Source organism: Lathyrus oleraceus, chromosome 4 (assembly GCF_024323335.1).
Source record: "Lathyrus oleraceus cultivar Zhongwan6 chromosome 4, CAAS_Psat_ZW6_1.0, whole genome shotgun sequence".
Taxonomy (NCBI): domain Eukaryota; kingdom Viridiplantae; phylum Streptophyta; class Magnoliopsida; order Fabales; family Fabaceae; genus Lathyrus; species Lathyrus oleraceus.
Window position 1 is genome coordinate 118,799,257 of NC_066582.1, and position 10,269 is coordinate 118,809,525.

At 37.6% G+C, this 10,269-nt stretch overlaps 1 non-coding gene across 1 annotated transcript; it reads right to left on the minus strand.

The window, feature by feature from the left end:
• Nucleotides 1-9,486: 9,486 nt before the first annotated feature.
• LOC127077021 (small nucleolar RNA R71) lies at nt 9,487-9,593 on the minus strand. The gene has a single exon (XR_007787010.1). It is a non-coding gene; the product is annotated as a small nucleolar RNA R71 (small nucleolar RNA).
• Between the last annotated feature and the right edge of the window lie 676 nt (nt 9,594-10,269).

The window sequence follows — 10,269 nt, forward strand, 5'->3', positions numbered from 1 at the left end:
TATACTTATATATAAATAGAGAGTGGTGATTAGTTTAGAGAGAGTGGAGAGGTTATTTGGGAGATAAACATGCTACTTAAATTAGGGTTGTGAAGAGTCACTTTTCTTTTATTTAGTGAGCATTTTGTTTTATTTTATTTTAATTAAAATTGATTTAATGGGGTTGTGAAGACCCGCGTTTTATTTTTTTTAGTGGAGTTTGTAAAGACCATATTTTGTTTTATTTAGTGTGGTTGATAAAATAAGAAAATATAAACAAATAATAGAAGAGAAAAATTGAATAATATGGTAAATTAATAAAATAAAAGAATTAAATAATGTTAAAATACCTTTATCTATATAAAAAAAAATTCATCTATGACATGTCGATTCCTAAAGATTAAATAATATCCTAATACAAAACCTTATTGATAAATTAGAGAAATTCAAAAATTTAAAAATACTTGATGTTCATGTTGAAATCCTTCATTTATGACATGTTGATTCCTAATAAAAAGAATATAATTCAACAACATAAAAGGTAAAAAATATAATAAATTGTAAAATAAATTAATTCAACAACATAATTTAAAAATAGCTAATTTAATATACAAAACCTTCATATATGTAATATTGATTCTCCTCGTCAATATATAATTGGTAATGACAATTGTATCGCGAAAAGGAGGACAATTTAGCATTCATTTCATCTTTCATATATAAAATGATGGAGAGATACATAGGTTTAAGAAGAAAGTGGATGAGTTATAAGTTTCCACTATGATTAGTTGTTATATAGGTCTTTTAATTTATTTTAATTAATTAATTAATTAATTAATTAATTAATTAATTAATTAATTAATTTGGATTAATTAATTAAATTAATTTTGATTAATTAATTAATTAATATAAAAAATTAGTGGTAGAGATGGTTAGTAGAAAAGTAAAAATAAATTTAAAAAATCATGAAAAATCGTGGAAGTTATTTTAATTTATTAATTCTAATATTTTAATTTCATGAATGTTAATATGGAATAAAACAATTAAACATAATAAAATAGAAAGGAAGTTACAAAATTACCATCAACTTTGACGCCAAAAATTGTTAAGAGACTTAACAAATTTAATATATAAGATACACGCACTAACAGCTTGAGAGTTTTTATGTGAAAATTTTAAATTTGGGGAAAAAGTGGATCTAAAGAGGGAAGAGAGTATCATATGAGAGATCGTGAAAAAAAGGAAGAATTCCATCAACCACCAAAGTTTGAGGTAGGGGGTTTCTTTACTCATGGGTGGCTTTAAGCAATCAGGATGGTGAGGATCTCAACATCGGAGAAGTCCTACTTCTTCTTCAGCGACACATATCAACATCGGAGAATATTTGTCCATCTTGTATAGCTTGTCGACTACCATGAGGTATGAGAAAGATATTCTTTTGATGCGTCGGGCTTCAGTCTCGTCATCTAGCAACTTTTCTTGATGCAGGTATTGAATGATGGGTGTCATCCAGCCCCATGCATTTTCTAATACCATGACTCCCATAATTTCAGTGCTTGGTACTTCCAAAGTTTCTTGGATTATCGTTTTGTTTAACCCATGGCCTTTGGTGCTGGCTAGACAGGCTAACAAATTGGCTATGACATTTTTTTCCGGGGAATATGTGATACTTTAAATTTCGTGAACCCCTTTGTTAATTACAGAGCTCGTTGTAGATACTTGAGTAATAATGCATCCTTTGTTTGATAATCTCCTTTGATTTGATTGGCGATTAATTGTGAGTCAGTACGAAGTAGAAAATGAGAAACTCTGACTTCTTTGGTTAACTTCAAACTGGTAATCACTAATTTATATTTTTCTTGATTATTGTTGGCCTGAAAATTGAAGCGGAGATACTGTTCTAGTACCAATTCCCCTGATCCCTGTAATATTATCATTGCACTGCTACCTTTGAGATTTTATGAGTCATCCACTGATAGGATCCACTGCTTGTGCACTTCCTCCTGGGTGGGCGAAATCAACTCTATTAGGAAATCTACCAACATTATGACTTGATGTTGTTCCTGAGCATGTATTTGATGTCATACTTTGACAGTTCTACAACCCATACCACCACTACCATGCCTTCTAGATCCGACTTCTTTAGGATTCGTTTTATGGGATAGTTCGTCTTCACTATAATAGGTTGGCCCTGAAAGTATTGTATTAGTTTCCTGACGATAATTATTATTGCCAAAGCTAATCGTTCGATCTTTTGATAACAAACTTCTGCTCCTTTGAGAACCTTGTTGACAAAGTAAACTGTCCTTTCATCTCCATCACTGTCCTGAACCAATTCCGAGCTAACAACTTTCTCAGAAACTGCTAAATACAAGGTAAGGGGTGAACTTTCCTTTGGACGAACCAAGATCAGTGGGCTAGACAAGAATTGTTTCAGCTTCATAAATTCCCTCTCACATTCTTCTGTCAACTTCTTTATAGCCACGAATAAATGTATGGACTTATCGCCTGTGTAAGACATAAATCGAGACAAGGCGACTAATCTCCCAGTCGGTTGTTGGACTTCTTTCACTGATGTCGGGCTTCTAATATTAATGATTGCCTGACACTTGTATGGATTTTCCTCTATTCCTCAGTGTGTCAGCATGAAACCAAGAAATTTGTCGGCCCGTACCCCGAAGGTGCACTTGTCGGGGTTAAGCCTCATGTAGAACTTCCTTATTGATTCAGATGTTTATTTCAAGTCTTTTACATGTTTTACTTCCTTTTGGGTCTTGACTAACATGTGATAACTGTTGAGTGTAGTTTTAAGTGTCGGGTTTTTGTTATCGTCTCCACAGGGATTGTGAGATATCGCCGCCATTCGACAGTTGTTTCAATTCTTAACTCGTAGTAACAAGGGGGTTTTGGTTTTAGTCACAGTATCTTGCATAAAAGTGTAATAAAATGCGGTAAAAGTTTTGGTTTTTCTATTTGAGAAATATTGTCAAAGTTAGGGTTCGACGATCACTTTGCATGTATATGTTCGATCAACAAAACTTATAAACTCCTTTAGATGACAAACTATTTCACAAAGTCCTCCCAATGTGTTTATCTCTAACGCACATTGTGGGTTTTCCCATTTTGATCCATTGTTTATCTCTAACACAATATATCAAAATGACAACTTTTTGGTTCAACCTTATGGTGAACAAAATCATTCATTACTATCTCTAGCTAACAAACAAGATTGGATGAAAACCTAGGTAAAGAGTTGGTAAACATCTCTCGATCATAAACCAACACAAAGAGTTTTCAATAAAACAAAGTTTTCACCATATATTCATCATTAAAGAGTTTACAAATGAAGATCATCCCATTTACACACAAAGCTAATGATCATCTACATCTAACCTTGACAAAATGAAGAACTTAGCCACTCATTTTCATGGTGGCTTGCACAACAAGTCTCGGTTGAAGGTTGATCAACATCCAAGTCGAAGAATCGAGATTGGATGGGAATCCACCTTCTTCTTGTAGAATAATGTTAAGAGATGAAGAAAAATGGGTTTCTAGGTTACAAAATATCTCTAGAGCAAATGCTGAAATTATCTAAAAAAAGTACAAAGTATGGAAGTGTAAACTATGGCTCCAAAAAGTAGTCCCTGCTACTTATAGTGCTGCTACTGAGTTGTCATGCTCGCTAGGCGAGCATAATGGTTCGCCTAGCGAGCCCCTAAAATAGGCACCAGAGGCACCTGCGCCCAGAGAAATATCCTTTGCCAGATTTGCATGTTCGCTAGGCGAAGCCCACACTTCAACCTTCGCTTCAGCGAGCTTAGGAGGTTTTGCTACTGGAATTGCTCGCTGGGAGCTCGCTAATGGCTCGCCTAGCGAGTGAGTGCTGGTTGCGCTTTTGACCAAGTCTGGGCGTGTTCGCTACCACCTTCGTTGGCTGCTCGCCTAGCGAGTTTGTTGATGTTTGCTACTGTAAAATACTGGAGATGTTCGCTGGATGCTCGCTGGGTGCTCGCCTAGCGAGAACTTCGCCACAGCACTCGCCTGGCGAGTAAGCTGATGAATGCATTCTTTTTCTTGGTCCCTTGACATTTTCTTATGCCTTCATTTTCTATTATTTCATGCCTAATTCCTGCACAATAACGCACAAATCAAAGGTACCAAGATCGTTTAACATTGTATTGCGATTCATCTAAAACAAAGGCGGTTTCGAACGCTTTAGCAACAAAAAGGAGTGAAAGATGCCCACATTTGATAGCTCAAATAAGCACTTTTGGGCATCTAACAACTCTCCCCAACTAGATTCTTGCTTGTCCTCAAGCAAAGTATGCCTCTTGAAGGACAAGAGGATTTGCTTTAAGAAAAAGGTTTCTCTGAAGTCGGATGAAATGGCTCAAACACAAGAAAATCAACCAGGCATAAGTTCCCGATGGCTAGAATAACATAATGCACAAGAACTAAAACTTAATAGTAATGCGAAATATGTATCTATCCACAACAATATTATCTTGAATGAATCACCCTATCTCTCATCTTCGAATAAGGATTGAAGAAATTACGCGTTTGCAACCGTGGGGACAATCTCTCTCTCCAACAAACAATGAAGAAATCAATTCAATTCATACAATGTCTAACAATTATAAATGGAAATGCGGAAGCGAGAAGATCACTAAGGACTTTTCCGGTTGTAGCTTGGTTAGATTTACAAACAAGGGTCATTTCTAAGGCCATTGAAAACGAAATTGCCGATGCAAAAGAGACATTCACTGTACATTATTCACACATCTCAACTTCGTTCCATTTGTTTCTCATTTGAAACCTTCACAACTCTTATTTCACAACTCAATTTTTGTTTTTCACTATTTTCCTTCCAAGCAAGCATTCATTTTTATTTTTTCTATTTTTTCTTTTCTTTCACATCATATTTACAAAACAGATGTTTCTCTTTTCTATATTTATATATATATATATATATATATATATATATATATATATATATATATATATATATATATATATATATAATATATATATATATATTAATGCTTGCTCGGTTTTTCAAGAGTTGTGGCACTTACCGATTCTCTTTTTCGTTCTCCCCAACTTATTTCTTACTCACCCTAAGTGAATGCTCTTGACTTTTTACGGCAAAAGAACAATTATCAAAATTTTCCGGGTTTCAAGAAAAAAGTTTTTTGACATCTCGCTTTATTTCAAGCTGAGATTCAACTGTTTAAGCTCAAAGGGGTTAACGAATACTCTCTTTGCTCACGGGTAAGTTGTATTTGGAACTGGTTGTGCTCATAAGAAAACAAGCGCCTTGATCATTTCTAATTGCTTCCACAAATTCACAATAATAAAAGACCAAGCATGAATCAAATGAATCAACAAAGTTTATTAGAATCCAGCATTTAAGTGTACAAATGGAGGTTTCCTCACAATTTGTGGTTCTAAGTCCTAGATGAAACATTCATTCAATTATGTTGCAAAAAGAACAATATTCAATTACAAAAAAGAGTAAAGTTCTTAATGCATTCTAAAATTCTAACCGGAGGTAACCATGTACCTTAGCATTATTCACTTGTTTATTTTTATTATTGCCATCCAAGCTCGGATGCACCTTCATTGGATACTTCTTTGAGGAGCAACCAATCTAGAAGGTTTGACACTCAACAACCATAACTTTATTAAACAAAAATAAATTTAAACCAAACACACAAATTAAAAACATAAACAAAACTCATTACTTAAAAATTTTAAAAATGTGCATGGGGGACAAAACACCCCAAAAGTACATAACCAAAATCAAAATACAACAAATCTGAAAAATACAATAAAATAAAACAAACTTAGCCCTCAAAGGACTCAAAACCCTCATCACTACCAGCTTCAGAACCGGTAGCATCATCCTCATCACCATCATCATCATCACCATCATCCTCAGCACCACCTGAAGCACCAGCACCAGATGCACCGGCACCCGCCCCCTCTCCAAACATAGGCTTGTCCACAGGCCAGCTAGCGTTCTGCAGAAATTGCTCACGCGTCATCATCGAGTGATCACCGGAGGGGTCACGTGCCTGCAACTGCAACAGCTGCATAGAGTCGTGCATGTCAACCATGGCGCGCTGAGTTGCCGCCATCCAATCCCAATTGTAGTTGCAGACAGCCTGCTGGAAAGGATCAGATCCATGAGCAAAAGTACCAGGACCATCAGAAGTCCCGGTATTACCAGCAGCTGCACCACTTCTTAAGTTCTAAGGCTTGCAAAACTTGGCCACATATCTATCATTGATGGCCGGCGGGATCCTTACTTGACTCCGGGAGGGTAGCTTCACCTTCGCATGTTGGCACAAAGCCATGATTAGACACGGGAAAGCAAGGGGGCAGTTAACTGTGCCCCCGACTTTAGCCCGCTCTCGACCACAAACTTCATCTCCAAAGCAATTACCCTCGCCACATCAATTTGAATATTCGTGAAGATGTAGTGAACCAAATGTGCCACTGGGATCGGCACGGTAGAGGTGTGAGACTTGGGTTTTATATTTGTGAGAACCAACATGAGTATCAGCTGAGCCATGGGAATCATGTCTTCCCTATGGTATCTCAACGGAACCCCAGATGGGTTCAGCTCAACTGATTTCCCTTCAAAAAGCAGGGCAGCAGAAATTGAATCGGTATCCCGGTGAAGCCTCAAATCCCTATGGTAAGTGTCTCTCTCATTCGCTCCCAGATGGAGCGGTTCACCTAAGACACGGTTAATTGTGTCCCGATCGAATGCAACCTGACGGCCAGACACTCGTGTTGTCCATGTGAATGGCTCGTCATCATTAGGCAGTGCGTTCGCGTAGAACTCACGCACTGTTTCGATGTCATAGTGTTCAAGCGGAGATATCAACCGGTCCCACCGCTTACTGTGAATTAACCCGGCAAATGTACGGTATTCGCCCTCGAGGTTGATTATGAATCTTTTCTCCGGCAGAATCTTTCTCTTCTCCAAAGCGATATATCTAGCCGCTTGCTTTGGCCCGACAAATTTGTCGGTGTCGAATTGTAAGGGCACGGTACGGGAAGTGCTCCCGACCTTTCTCTTTTTAGGCGCGCTTGATCTGGATGTCATATGCAAAGACATAGAGAGGAAACAACACAAACACAAAACAGATTAGAAAGCTGATCACACTAAAATTTACGTATTTTCGACTCCGATTTCACATGCATTCTAGTTGTTTTATTGTCATTTTGTTGTGTTATTACTGTGTTTTCCTTCGTTTTCAGGTTTTTACCTTAATAGGAGCCCCGATCGAGAAAAGGAGCGAAAAAGAGCCAAAAACCCTAAAAATCAGCATTTTGCTCTTATGGCCTACCGAATGGCGGGCGCCACAGTCCAAGCCATGACGTGTCCAATTCAAACTTCCATCAACTCCAACGTTTTCCCACCACTTCCACTAAGGCTCCCCACTTTGTGCTTGTGGCGGGCGCCATGGCCTTGTGGCGGGCGCCACAAGAGGAAAACGGTTTCCTCTATTTTCAAGTTGAAGGGCATCCAAGTCAATTCCATTTTTTTACTTGCCTATAAATAGAAACGCGAATTCAGTTTTACAATCACCCAAACTTAGAGCAGACGAAGATCCGAACGTTGGAACAAGGCGAAATCAGAAGCAACTTTGTTTCACTTAGGCATATATTCAGTTTTATAAAGTGGTAATTGCTTCGCATTGGAGTGTTACCACAATTGTGTAATTGAGTCTGTGATAGAGTTTGCACTCGAGTTTGGAGCACTTTGGAAGGAAGTTAATCCTGCCGCCATTTTCTTTTCCGCATTGCAATTTCCTCAGCCCTCCGATTGGAGCAGGTTTTTATTACTCGCCTTTACTTTATTTATTTCCCGCACTCGCTTTTAATTCATTTATTTCCCGCACTCGCTTTTACTTTATTTATTTCCCGCACTCGCTTTTACTTTATTTATTTCCCGCACTCGCTTTTACTTTATTTATTTCCCGCACTCGCTTTTACTTTATTTATTTCCCGCACTCGCTTTTAATTCATTTATTTCCCGCACTCGCTTTAAATTATTTATTTCTCGCACTCGCTTTAAATTATTTACTTTCCGCACTCGCACTACTTTTATTTATTTTAATGCACTTTTACTTTACCATGTCTAGCTAAATTTATAAGGCTAGAATGTAAGGATCGTAATTAAACCAGTAATCCGTACAATTGTTCGTAGAAACACTTAAAGGGCTATTTTAACTTTCAACTTAAGTTTTCCCGCACTTCAATTCTGTTGGGTAAGATCGAAAGTCGTCCAACGTCTTTATAAACTTAATTATTTTTAACTATTTCAAAAACAGCGAAAGCGCTTTGTTTAGTTCATTAGGAGTTTTTAACATTAAGAAGAAAAGAGATTTTAAAACTATTTTCGGACGCGTTTATAAGTTTAGAGTCTGGTTCGTAAGAACCTCTTTTGGTTAAGAAATCCAGGTTATAATACTTTTCAACTTAGTCAAGATACTATATTTCTTAAAAATAGGTTTACTACTCTAACGCAATGCGCGCCTTTTTATAAGTGACAATAAGAGGGTTTGATTAGGGAGTACAACTCGGTTCTGAATACGCGAAAGCGAAAGTTCCTGTTAAATTAGTTCTTTTCAAAGTAGGAAACATTGCCCATAAGTAGTTCTATTAGCAAGTTTTTGGATTATCAATTGATTACGTGAATTACATTCGACCCTGTCTTTATTAATTATATTCTATTTCAATACTTTAATTTTTATTGCACACTACACAAAACACTTATTTTGATTGCCTCTGATAAACACCATAACGACAGATAACGATAGATTGACACTTGGTCTCTGTGGATACGATAATCTTTTATATTACTCTGACGCGTTCGTATACTTGCGAACATCAAGTTTTCCAACGCATCAAGTTTTTGGCGCCGTTGCCGGGGACCAATTTCGTCAAATTTCATTTTCCTATTGTTATATCGTTTAGACTTAGGTTATTTCCCGCCGGTCGATGCGAAGAACTCGCAGTACTGGAAGTTTAAGCTTAGTAAACCCTCTGACGGAACCTGAACGTTACGCTCGCGCACGTTTATTCTTTCATAGAATTAAGAGAGCTATGGCCGAAGATCAAAACCAAAGACCTCTTAAGGATTTTGCTCAACCATCTAACGAAGAACCTAGTTCTAGTATAGTAAACCCAACTATCCCAGCCAATAATTTTGAACTTAAACCGTCCCTGTTACAACTAGTGCAACAGAGACAATTCGCGGGTCTCGCTACCGAGAACCCTAACCAACATTTAAAAATATTTCTTCAATTAGCAGATACTTTTAAAACCAATGGAGCTTCTCCTGAGGCAATACGTTTAAGATTATTTCCTTTTTCCCTCAGAGATAAAGCCCTATCATGGTTAGATTCCCTTCCACCCAATTCCATTACGACTTGGGATAACCTTAAAAGAGTTTTTCTTGCTAGATATTTTCCCCCGAGTAAGACCGTCGTTCTTCGAAACCATATAACTAGATTTACCCAAAACCAAGGAGAATCACTGTTCGAAGCTTGGGAGAGATATAAAGAGTTATTACGAGCATGCCCACATCATGGTTTAGAAAATTGGTCAATCATTCAAACCTTCTATAATGGACTTCATTATAACACAAAGATGACCATCGACGCTGCCGCAGGTGGTGCTCTGATGAACAAACCTCACCCTGAAGCTAGTGCCCTCATCGAAGATATGGCTCAAAACCATCAATCATGGGGAGTCAAACGAGCGACAGTTGAGAAGAAGGAAGCCCAAGGAGGAGTGCATTAACTAAGCTCTATAGACATGATGCAGGCTAAAATGGACGCATTAGCCCTTAAAGTCGAGCATATGTGCATAAACCCGAATACTGTAGCCGCAGTTTTGTCGGATTGTGAGATATGTGGAACCCAAGGACACCAATCCGCAGAATGCAGTCTATTAAACGAAACCCACTCCGAGCAAGTGAACTACACCCAAGGGAACCCATACTCGAATACCTATAACCCTGGATGGAGGAATCACCCTAACTTCTCCTATAAAAACAATAACCCTATTCAAAATAATTCACCTCCGAGACCTAGTTATCAAGCCCCTAGATCAAATCAACATATGCAACCTGTGCCACCAAAGCCGAGCCTTGAGAAAATTATGGAAAATTTTATCACCGCTCAAACCCAACACAACAAGGAGTTCATGAACCAAAACATTCATGTTAACGAATTGATTACTCAGTTAGGAACCAAGGTTGACCAAATA